General features: G+C 43.4%; 1 pseudogene; it reads right to left on the bottom strand.

The window, feature by feature from the left end:
• Nucleotides 1–3,385: 3,385 nt before the first annotated feature.
• Nucleotides 3,386–11,747, bottom strand: LOC124028433 (annotated as a pseudogene).
• Nucleotides 11,748–12,355: the final 608 nt, after the last annotated feature.

Below are 12,355 nucleotides of genomic sequence, written 5' to 3'. Positions count from 1 at the left end.
CTCTTCTTCTGTCCTGCCCTCTCTGGATCTGACCCCCATAGGAAGCTGTTCTCTTCTGTCCTGCCCTCTCTGGATCTGACCCCATAGGAAGCTGTTCTCCTCTGTCCTGCCCTCTCTGGATCTGACCCCCATAGGAAGCTGTTCTTTTCTGTCCTGCCCTCTCTGGATCTGACCCCCATAGGAAGCTGTTCTCTTCTGTCCTGCCCTCTCTGGATCTGACCCCCATAGGAAGCTGTTCTCTTCTGTCCTGCCCTCTCTGGATCTGACCCCCATAGGAACACAGGACAGACAGCTGTCACTCCTCTACGTCACTGTTTTGCATAGGTACAAACATCATTATAGTAACATTATTATATACAGTTGAAGTCGGAAGTTTACATACACCTTAGCCAAATACATTTAAACTCAGTTTATCACAATTCCTGACATTTAATCCAAATAAAATTTCCCTGTCTTAGGTCAGTTAGGATCACCACTTTATTTTAAGAATGTGAAATGTCAGAAAAATAGCAGAGAGAATGATTTATTTCAGATTGTATTTCTTTCATCACATTCCCAGTGGGTCAGAAGTTTACATACACTCAATTAGTATTTGGTAGCATTGCCTTTAAATTGTTTAACTTGGGTCAAAGGTTTTGGGTAGCCTTCCACAAGCTTCTCACAATAAGTTGGGTGAATTTTGGCCCATTCCTCCTGACAGAGCTGGTGTAACTGAATCAGGTTTGTAGGCCTCCTTGTTTCGCACGCTTTTTCAGTTCTGCCAACATATTTTCTATGGGATTGAGGTCAAGGCTTTGTGATGGGCACTCCAATACCTTGACTTTGTTGTCATTAAGTAATTTTGTCACAACTTTGGAAGTATGCTTGGGGTCATTTTCTATTTCAAAGACCCATTTGCGACCAAGCTTTAATTTCCTGACTGATGCCTTGAAATGTTGCTTCAATTATAGCTACATAATTTTCCTTCCTCATGATTCCATCTATTTTGTGAAGTGCACCAGTCCCTCTTGAAGCAAAGCACCCCCACGGTTGGGATGGTGTTCTTCAGCTTGCAATCCTCCCCCTTTTTCCTCCAAACATAACGATGGTCATTATGGCCAAACAGTTCTATTTTTTTCATCAGACCAGAGGACATTTCTCCAAAAGTACAATCTTGTCCCCATGTGCAGTTGTAAACCGTAGTCTGACTTTTTTATGTCAGTTTTGGAGCAGTGGCTTCTTCCTTGCTGAGTGGCCTTTCATGTTATGTCGATATTGGACTCGTTTTAGTGTGGATATAGATACTTTTGTACCCGTTTCCTCCAGCATCTTCACAAGGTCCTTTGCTGTTGTTCTAGGGTTGATTTTCACTTTTCGCACCAAAGTACGTTCATCTCTAGGAGACAACACGTCTCCTTCCTGAGGGGTATGACGGCTGCGTGGTCCCATGGTGTTTATACTCGCGTACTATTGTTTGTACAGACGAACGTGGTACCTTCAGGCGTTTGGAAATTGCTCCCAAGGATGAACCAGACTTGTGGAGGTCTACAATTTTTTTTCTGAGGGCTTGGCTGATTTCTTTTGATTTTCCCATGATGTCAAGCAAATAGGCACTGAGTTTTAAGGTAGGCCTTGAAATACATCCACAGGTACTCCTCCAATTGACTCAAATGATGTCAATGAGCCTATCAGAAGCTTCTAAAGCCATGACATCATTTTCTGGAATTTTCCAGGCATAGTCAACTTAGTGTATTTTTATTTATTTTTTACTTCACCTTTATTTAACCAGGTAGGCAAGTTGAGAACAAGTTCTCATTTACAATTGCGACCTGGCGTAAAAAGTCTGTAAACTTCTGACCCACTGGAATTGTGATACAGTGAATTATAAGTGAAATAATCTGTCTGTAAACAATTGTTGGAACAATTACTTGTGTCATGCACAAAGTAGATGTCCTAACAGACTTGCCAAAACTATGGTTTGTTAACAAGAAATTTGTGGAGTGGTTGAAAAACGAGTTTTAATGACTCCAACCTAAGTGTATGTAAACTTCTGACTTCAACTGTATATATATATATTTGTAGAAGACATATTTCACTAAATATATTTTACAAGTTCAAATTGCATAGTTCAAAATGTAGGTTTAAAAGTATTAAAAGGTGAAAAGTGACCAAAAGTGTTTTTGGTTTGACCATCTACATTGTTTAAGAAATTGGAGGGAAAAATACCTGATTAGACTTCAGTGCACTTGTGAAAGTTGTACAAAATCACACATTTAATTTACTACACATTAAATATGCTTAAAATTATTAACTTAAACTTAAAGGTTGGTTATGAGGTCATATCTTAAATAATAATTCTAGATATTTGTCCTGATGAATAAATATTAAATATTTCTGATATAATGACAACAACAAAAAACAATAATTTAGTGATGACAACACGGATGATATTTGAATAATGAAGTAACTATTCTCTTCAGTTATGAGACGACTCTCTTCAGTTATGAGACGATTCTCTTCAGTTATGAGACGATTCTCTTCAGTTATGAGACGACTCTCTTCAGTTATGAGACGATTCTCTTCAGTTATGAGACGATTCTCTTCAGTTATGAGACGACTCTCTTCAGTTATGAGACGATTCTATTCAGTTATGAGACGACTCTCTTCAGTTATGAGACGACTCTCTTCAGTTATGAGACGACTCTCTTCAGTTATGAGATGATTCTCTTCAGTTATGAGATGATTCTATTCAGTTATGAGATGACTTTCTTCAGTTATGAGACGATTCTATTCAGTTATGAGATGATTCTCTTCAGTTATGAGATGATTCTATTCAGTTATGAGATGACTTTCTTCAGTTATGAGACGATTCTATTCAGTTATGAGATGATTCTCTTCAGTTATGAGATGATTCTATTCAGTTATGAGATGACTTTCTTCAGTTATGAGATGATTCTCTTCAGTTTTGAGATGATTCTCTTCAGTTATGAGACGATTATATTCAGTTATGAGACGATTTTCTTCAGTTATGAGATGATTCTATTCAGTTTTGAGATGATTCTCTTCAGTTTTGAGATGATTCTCTTCAGTTATGAGACGATTATATTCAGTTATGGGATGATTCTATTCAGTTATGAGATGATTCTCTTCAGTTATGAGACGATTCTATTCAGTTATGAGACGACTCTCTTTAGTTATGAGATGATTCTCTTCAGGCTCTTTTGGTAGCAGCACTGCATGTTCTAAAGCCAAGGATTGATGACCACCACTCCACTCCACTCTTCATCCCTCCCCCCTCCTCACACTCTCCCCCACCTCTCCCTTGTAGTGTCATGGGGTGAGTATGGCCTCCTCCCTCCTCTCTACAGCATCCCCCTCTTCTGTTATCCAGGCTCATAGTGGTCAGTTACTGCATGCGGTCTGCCTGAAGCTGCTGAGGCTGGTACTGGGCGAAGCTGCAGCTGCTGCGGCTGCTCCCGGGGTGGCTGCGGCTGCTAGGGGCTGCTGGACCGCGTAACCGTACCCTGCTGCAGCCATGTAGCCTGCAGGGGCCGGGGAGGCTGCGTACGGGTAATGCTCGTAGGCAGCGGCGGCCGCGGCGCTGGCGGCTGCGGCCGAGTACTGGCGTAGGCCGCTCCGGTGTAGTCGAGGTACGGGGAGGAGGCGGCGGAGGCCGTGGCGGCAGGCGACTGCATGCTGTGAGGGATGACCATGGTGCTTGGCTGCATAAAGGCCTGGGGGTAGACATAGTGGGCTGGGATCCTGTAGAACACAGATGTCAAAGGTCAGAGGACAGACAGAGTCACTCTGCAGTCTGGGACACACACTGAAACCGAGGAACACAGGAAAGCAGGCGTCACAAAGACAAAACAACGTCAACCCAGTCCTCATTTCGTTAACACAGCAACACCACCCAATGGAACCCTGGGTAAAAAAGAGAAGGTTTCAAGCCAAAAGGAAAGCAGAACAGCTCTGTCTGAATCTCAGGAATCATCATGAAACCAGAGCAGCTCTGTCTGAAGCTCAGGAATCATCATGAAACCAGACAGCTCTGTCTGAAGCTCAGGAATCATCATGAAACCAGAGCAGCTCTGTCTGAAGCTCAGGAATCATCATGAAACCAGACAGCTCTGTCTGAAGCTCAGGAATCATCATGAAACCAGACAGCTCTGTCTGAAGCTCAGGAATCATCATGAAACCAGAGCAGCTCTGCCTGAAGCTCAGGAATCATCATGAAACCAGACAGCTCTGTCTGAAGCTCAGGAATCATCATGAAACCAGAGCAGCTCTGCCTAAAGCTCAGGAATCATCATGAAACCAGAGCAGCTCTGCCTGAAGCTCAGGAATCAGCCCCCTTTAATTAGGCATTAGAGATGATATACCGGCCAGCCCTCTGTGTCTGAACGAGGGTTCTCTCACAATGCCAGCTGATCGCACAGCACCACAACACATCAAGAAAGAACTGCAACTCAACTTATCCCAGTCAACATACAATCAGTCCCAACACCACACACCACATGCCCACACACGTGAAGTCCTCAAACGCAGATAAAAAGTCAACTAAAATGAAAGAGAAGCCTCACAGAAGAAAATGAGAATGTGTCAGAGAGACAGACGGATTATGTACGAAGCTTCACACTTCAACATTTTCTATTATTCAATTCCATACTTTAGTTTTATAATATTATTTTTTATAAATATTTTTCAAAAATGACTATGTCCTGCTATGAGTACTACTGAATAGAGCTTCGATAAGTGCTATTGTGTGAGTACCGCGATGACTAAAATATTTGACAATCAATCAGATTGATCAGGCAGAGAGAGGCAGAGAGAGACAGCGAGAGGCAGAGAGAGACAGAGAGAGAGAGGCAGAGAGAGAGAGGCAGAGAGAGAGGCAGAGAGAGAGAGGCAGAGAGAGAGAGAGAGAGAGAGAGAGAGAGAGAGAGAGAGAGAGAGAGAGAGAGAGAGAGAGAGAGAGAGAGAGAGAGAGAGAGAGAGAGACAGAGAGAGAGAGAGAGAGAGAGAGAGAGAGAGAGAGAGACAGAGAGAGAGAGACAGAGAGAGAGAGAGACAGAGAGGGAGAGAGACAGAGAGAGACAGAGAGAGAGAGAGAGAGAGACAGAGAGAGAGACAGAGAGGGAGAGAGACAGAGAGAGACAGAGAGAGAGACAGAGAGAGACAGAGAGAGAGAGACAGAGAGAGAGAGACAGAGAGAGACACAGAGAGAGAGACAGAGAGAGAGACAGAGAGAGAGACAGAGAGAGACAGAGAGAGAGACAGAGAGAGAGAGACAGAGAGAGACAGACAGAGAGAGAGACAGAGAGAGAGAGACAGAGAGAGACAGAGAGAGAGACACAGAGAGAGACAGAGAGAGAGAGACAGAGAGAGACAGAGAGAGAGACAGAGAGAGAGACAGAGAGAGAGACAGAGAGAGAGACAGAGAGAGAGAGGCAGAGAGAGAGAGAGAGAGAGAGAGAGAGACAGAGAGAGAGAGACAGAGAGAGAGACAGAGAGAGGCAGAGAGAGAGAGACAGAGATAGAGAGACAGAGAGAGAGACAGAGGGAAAGAGGCAGAGAGAGAGACAGAGATAGAGAGACAGAGAGAGAGATAGAGAGAGACAGAGAGAGAGACAGAGGGGAAAGAGGCAGAGAGAGACAGAGATAGAGAGATAGAGAGAGAGGCAGAGAGAGACAGCGAGGGTATAAATGGAGTGATCCAAGCCCGTGTATCCTGGCAGATTTGGCTCTATTTCCACCCTGAGCGTCAGTCACCTCCAGCAAACAGAGACCAGGTGTTAAAACTGTCCTAAGATGTGCCATGTCATACACACACACACGCACGTACACACATGCACACACACACACACACACACGCACACATACTCACACACGTACACGTATGCGCACACACACACACACACGCATACATACTCACGCACGTACACGTACACGCATGCGCACACACACACACACACACACGTCCGGGAGAGTGACAGGAGAGGCTGGAGGCTATTTTTTCTCCTCTTGTCATCACTAACGGACAAGCTGAGCCTCTCTCCTACAGCAGCACATGGCATGACCTCGGTCAACTCTGGAGGATAACTATTCCCTTCCTCTGTCTTCTCTCTCTTCTCTGTCTTCTCTGTCTCCTACAGCAGCACATGGCATGACCTCGGTCAACTCTGGAGGATAACTATTCCCTTCCTCTGTCTTCTCTGTCTTCTCTGTCTCCTACAGCAGCACATGGCATGACCTCGGTCAACTCTGGAGGATAACTATTCCCTTCCTCTGTCTTCTCTGTCTTCTCTGTCTCCTACAGCAGCACATGGCATGACCTCAGTCAACTCTGGAGGATAAAAAAAGACACAGAGGACAGGCAGAGTTGTAGAAGACACAGAGGACAGACAGAGTTGTAGGAGACACAGAGGACAGACAGAGTTGTAGAAGACACAGAGGACAGACAGAGTTGAAGAAGACACAGAGGACAGGCAGTTGTAGAAGACACAGATGACAGACAGAGTTGAAGAAGACACAGAGGACAGGCAGTTGTAGAAGACACAGAAGACAGGCAGTTGTAGAAGACACAGAGGACAGACAGAGTTGTAGAAGACACAGAGGACAGACAGAGTTGTAGAAGACACAGAGGACAGGCAGTTGTAGAAGACACAGAGGACAGGCAGAGTTGTAGAAGACACAGAGGACAGGCAGTTGTAGAAGACACAGAAGACAGGCAGTTGTAGAAGACACAGAAGACAGGCAGTTGTAGAAGACACAGAAGACAGGCAGTTGTAGAAGACACAGATGGACAGGCAGTTGTAGAAGACACAGAGGACATGGAGAGCTCCTACTCCTACTGCTGAAACTGGTCCGATCGACATGAACCTTTCCTCTGGTTGGAGGACGACAGGGCAGGCGGCCATTTTGTGTTGAAAGTTCAGGGCTAAATAAAGGTGCTTTGTAAATCACTGAGACACATGGGTAATCCCCTAGAACAGAGGCACACAGGCCCCCCGGCCCCTGGGCACATGTCTCAGGCAGCCCACCTGTTGTCCGCCGGCGAGCGAGTGATCGAAGGCCCTGTCTATGACATCCATTATTTAGGGCCCCGCTGAGCGACTCTCATTTTCCAGCGGAATTTGAGAAGCTGTGTAGAACACTGTGAACAGCTGCTGCCTGACCAGTAGTCTACCACTCTGCAAACAACTTATCTGAGATCAGTTTACACTCCGTGTTTACTGGCTGTATGTATGCCTTTTAAATATGCTGTATGTTTTACATGGTAAAGGTTATAACTTCTGTATCCTACTTGGATATCTTGGTTAGTATTAATCTATGTTCCACACTACAATCTACTTACATTTGGTATTTGCTGTCAGTTTTACACTCAGTGAGAACTAGAATCAGACCTTTGGTATTAAAACAAATGAGATATTGGGTCACTAATGAGCGACAACAGAGTGGATCAGGATGTCTGTTTGAATAAACAAGTTCCTTTTGGAAGTGTGGATGTTCTCAGTCATCTCAGTTCCCTGTATTGTTCCAGTAGAGGGGCTCCATTACAAATCCATCCACACCATAAACACACTGTCTCGTGTGTCCCACAGTACTGACACCATTCTCCGGTTCCATCCTTCCTCTCACCATTTCTCTCACTCACTCTTTCTCTTCTCTGTACGGACACATTTCTACAGTGATTTATGGCTTCAGAGGTCTAGCTAGGCGTTGCAAAGCTACCAGTAATTTACAAAAGTTACTGGAATCTTCAGTAATTTTGGTAAGTTAACAGACAATCTGTGGCAATCTATCGTAACTTTGGTAATTTATACTTGAATTGTTTTATTATATGTTATTGATGTTATTTCTGTGTCCATATCGTCCATGAGTTTCTAGTAGATAGATCATATGGTTGAAGTAAAAATAGCCTAATTCATTTTAAAAAAAGGCATCTAATCAACAATGGCATTATTTTCAATGACCTCTGCAACTCTTCCAAAACATTGACAACAAATTTTACTATGTCAACATGTATAACTCAAATAGTTTCATGCTGAAACTCGCAATATAACTTGATGGTTTTGTATTTAGGATAATGTTTGACAGCTTTCTATTTTGTGTTTTAAAATCATCTTATTTAATGATTTCATATATTTGACTTGTGATAAGGCCGGAGAGAGGACCAGAGACTATTAGACACCTGAGATAACCTGAAGTACCCAAAAGGGCCACTAGATGTCTTGTGACAGAATACATAAAATCCTTGAAAGATACCAATATAAACTTGGAAAGTTTACAGTAATATATACCCTGCCTTTGCAACCTTAGTTCTAGCCATCAAATAACTTTCACTGAGTTGGTTCCTGGTCTACGTCATGAGCAGAAGGGAAAGAGATAGAAGAAGATGATGTGAGCTACAGGAGGAAGCAATGGGTTAATTTGAGAAAGAAAACAGAAACCACAACATCATGAGTAGAGAAAACCAAAGGTAGGAAAGGATCTCCAACATGCCAGGAGTTGTTTTGTTGCGTGGGGGGGTTTGGAAGGTCCTAGACAAGTCACGTAGTAACACTGGTGATCAACCCCATCAACAACAAAACACATGATAACGTTGTTAACTAAGAAATGGGGGAGGGGGGAGGGGGACACAGGCTACAGCACAAATCAATCGTTAAAAATCAAGTAAAAAAAACAGATCAGAATCAACACCCCGTGACAAAGTTAAATGTGAAAAATCCAAACTCTTAAGAGTCTGCAGGAACATCCCTCATCCACCACTCCTGACCCCCCCCACCCCACCCCACCCCCACCCCACACCCGTAAGGGAAGCACGCAGCTCAGCTGAAAACCACTTCATACTGAAATAAAGGCACACACACCAATCTATGGACTATGGAAAACCGCAACAGAAAAATGAAATGAAAAACAACTTCCATGCATCTAATCACCATTTCAGCTTGTTTGTGTGTGTCAGAGTATACTGGTAAGACGTTAGTGATCTGCCCAATGCAGACTCTGCTATTCATCCTCAAACCATCATGTCCCTCCATCAGATACAGTTTCTTAACCGTAAGCCAGCCTGTCAGATCAGAGAGAGATAGACATTGACAACTGGTGACATCACGTTTAGAATCAGAATTAGATTCACGCTTTAGAATCTAAGAATGGCACGCAGAGATGCACACCACACAAGACACAGTCCCGCCTCTACACTCAAAAGAGAATGAATGGGCGGGGCTTACAGTCACACCACTCTGGAGAAAGAAAACGTTACATTTTACAATCCAAGCTATTTTTTAAAAGATGAAAATCACTAGATACTGTAAGAATAGAAACGGGCACAAAGATCATTCAAAATGATCAGCTGTGAACAAACCAGGTGGTGTTACAGTATGATATTCTACAACTAGTTTAGGGTTGAACAATTCTGGTAACTTTCCCAATGTCCCAATCTTCTAACTGGGATTTCTGGAGCATCTTGGGAAAGTTACGGTAGTTCTACAACCTTACACTAGTTGAACATTTTCTACCCTGTAAAAGATGTTAATAAAAATAAAATACATGTTATTGTCACATACACTGGACAGGTGCAGTGAAATACGTTGTTTTAACACACGTCCAACAAGACAAGGAGTAGCACTATGTCATAACATACCCATAAGGCCTCTGGAGGAACGCTGGATGGATTTGAGGAACACCAAATGAGAAACCTGGAATAGGAACAAGTTGTTTTTAACTCTACCGTTATGTGTTCAATCTAAAGCTTGAACTATATACACATATTATAAATGCATTATAATCCCATTATATCAAATGTGATCAGTGCTTCCAATGTAACTGCTCAAGTACTTATAGATCAGGTAGATGGTAGGAAAAAACAACATTTGAAACATTTGGTGTCTGTAAAAATGTTGTCTGTAAAAATGTTGTCTGTAAAAATTGTGTCTGTAAAAATGGTGTCTGTAAAAATGTTGTCTGTAAAAATTGTGTCTGTAAAAATGTTGTCTGTAAAAATGGTGTCTGTAAAAATGTTGTCTGTAAAAATGTTGTCTGTAAAAATGTTGTCTGTAAAAATGTTGTCTGTAAAAATGTTGTCTGTAAAAATGGTGTCTGTAAAAATGGTGTCTGTAAAAATGTTGTCTGTAAAAATGGTGTCTGTAAAAATGGTGTCTGTAAAAATGGTGTCTGTAAAAATGGTGTCTGTAAAAATGTCTGTAAAAATGGAGACACAATTTAATCATAACATATCTTCATTCACACGAGAGCTTCACTGTCTGTTCTGCTAGTCCCCCCCACTACAGTACACCTCGTCTAAATCCCATGTTACACATCTACCATTCTACACACCGTGTGTTAACATACTGTAAGCAGGTGGTTAGTTTGCTCGTTTTAGCAGCTCGTCATTGTTTGTACGCCACCTTGGTCGTCCAAGCTGTGAAATAAACGTGTGGCGCAGCCCTCCGCCAGCGCGTCCATCCCCTCACCTGGCTGCATGACCCTGGGCTTGGCCCCCAGGTAGGCCAGGTTCACATTGGCTTTCCGGCCGTCGATGATGGGGTTTGGGTCCTTGCAGGCTCGGTCCGCAGACGCCCGGTCTGCCATCGTCACCTGAGGGAGGGAAAGGGAAGAATACAGAATAAATACATGTTTCCGTTGTCTGAATTGATCAGATGTTCACTCAGTGGGGAGGCTGGCTAAAGCTGCTCATTGAACTACAATTCATGTATAAGTATTGATCACGTCTCAATAAGAAAAGCACGAGGGTATTACAATCAGAACAAGGAAAAGTGGAGAGAAAAAATTTCCTTCATTAGTTGAAGGTAAAGGCATGGTTTATGAAGCACATGGCAGCAATTCTAGAATGATTCCATCACATCACCATGGACCTCTTGAGCCCAAGACACCACGCCTGAGCCTCAGCTGAATACTTAGCAGAACAGAACGGTGAGCCCAAGACACCACGCCTGAGCCTCAGCTGAATACTTAGCAGGACAGAACGGTGAGCCCATTCCGGAAGTGCAATTCATTGACCGTTCATAAATGGCTAACAAAATGGTGTGAATCAATAAGTAACATCAGACGCATTATGGATGGGCCAATGACAGCCTTTTCATTCATGACATATTGGTGCTGGATACATTTGAGATTCTACCCATAATGTCTGCATTTAACAATATGACATAAACTAATTACGCAATCGATCGATCAATCAATCACAATGACATTCACATGTACATCTATAATACTTACGAATCCATAACCCCTGGATTTGCCCGTCTGTCTGTCCGTTATAACAACAGCCTCGTCGATATCACCGAACACTTCGAAGTATTTCCTGAGACTGGAGTCCGTGGTGTGATATGGAAGACCTCCTACAAATATCTTTGTGTAGGTTGTGTCCTTCTGAGACGAGTGCATCATCATTTTTGCGGTAAACGGTAGGCAACAATGTTTTATAGAGAATGTTTTTGCAATCTCACAGAGATCAGTCAGTACTGCGAAAGCACAGGTTATTTAGAACGATTAATTTAAGATAGGTTTCGTTGGAACTGAACAGACACTTGTTTCACGCGGATTTCCAATCGTTCCCAACTTCAGTTCAGTTTGACACTGCTTAACTTAGGAGAGGGATACCACTGCTGTCTAAGTCCGCTTCACCCAGCTGTCACGTCAAGGGGGCTGGGCCGTGAACACGCTCTCTCCTGGGCCCTCCCACTGTGGCATACGGGGTCACAGGCACCGACCAAACATGAACAGACCTCGATCATAGGATCGCGATACATTAGCTCATTTCAATACAGAACCCAAAATAACCACACGTCTGTCTGACATGGCTTTTGACTATTCCCACGTGTAAAACATTACTGTACTGTATTTGAAAAAAACTTTCATTTATTGATACCCCACTTGACATTTACTGTAAATCTATGAAATAATCTCCTCCAATCTAAAAACACTATGTAATGAATCTGAGCTCAGGGTCCTCTAATAGCTGAGTGTCAGATATCTACATGTTGTTGATGTTGATCCACACACCGTAGCTCTACATGATGGACAAGTAACAGATACCACTTGGCTTGACCCTGACACACAAAACACACCTGTTGCGTCACACCACGTTATGGGGTCAACATGGACAGCTGACTGACCCACAACAAGGCACTAGTCTCTCATGGCTCCAAATCAACCCTTCTCCCTACGCCCTAGCCCATACTCCCTAGTCTCTCACGGCTCCAAATCAATCTACTCCCTAGTCTCTCACCGGCTCCAAGTCAACCCTACTCCCTAACCACTAGTCTCTCACCGGCTCCAAGTCAACCCTACTCCCTAACCACTAGTCTCTCACCAGCTCCAAGTCAACCCTACTCCCTACTCCCTAACC

This window comes from Oncorhynchus gorbuscha, unplaced genomic scaffold (genome assembly GCF_021184085.1).
Source record: "Oncorhynchus gorbuscha isolate QuinsamMale2020 ecotype Even-year unplaced genomic scaffold, OgorEven_v1.0 Un_scaffold_4153, whole genome shotgun sequence".
Lineage (NCBI taxonomy): Eukaryota > Metazoa > Chordata > Actinopteri > Salmoniformes > Salmonidae > Oncorhynchus > Oncorhynchus gorbuscha.
The sequence above is the reverse complement of the archived record's forward strand: the minus strand, read 5'-3'. Positions and strand labels throughout refer to the sequence as shown.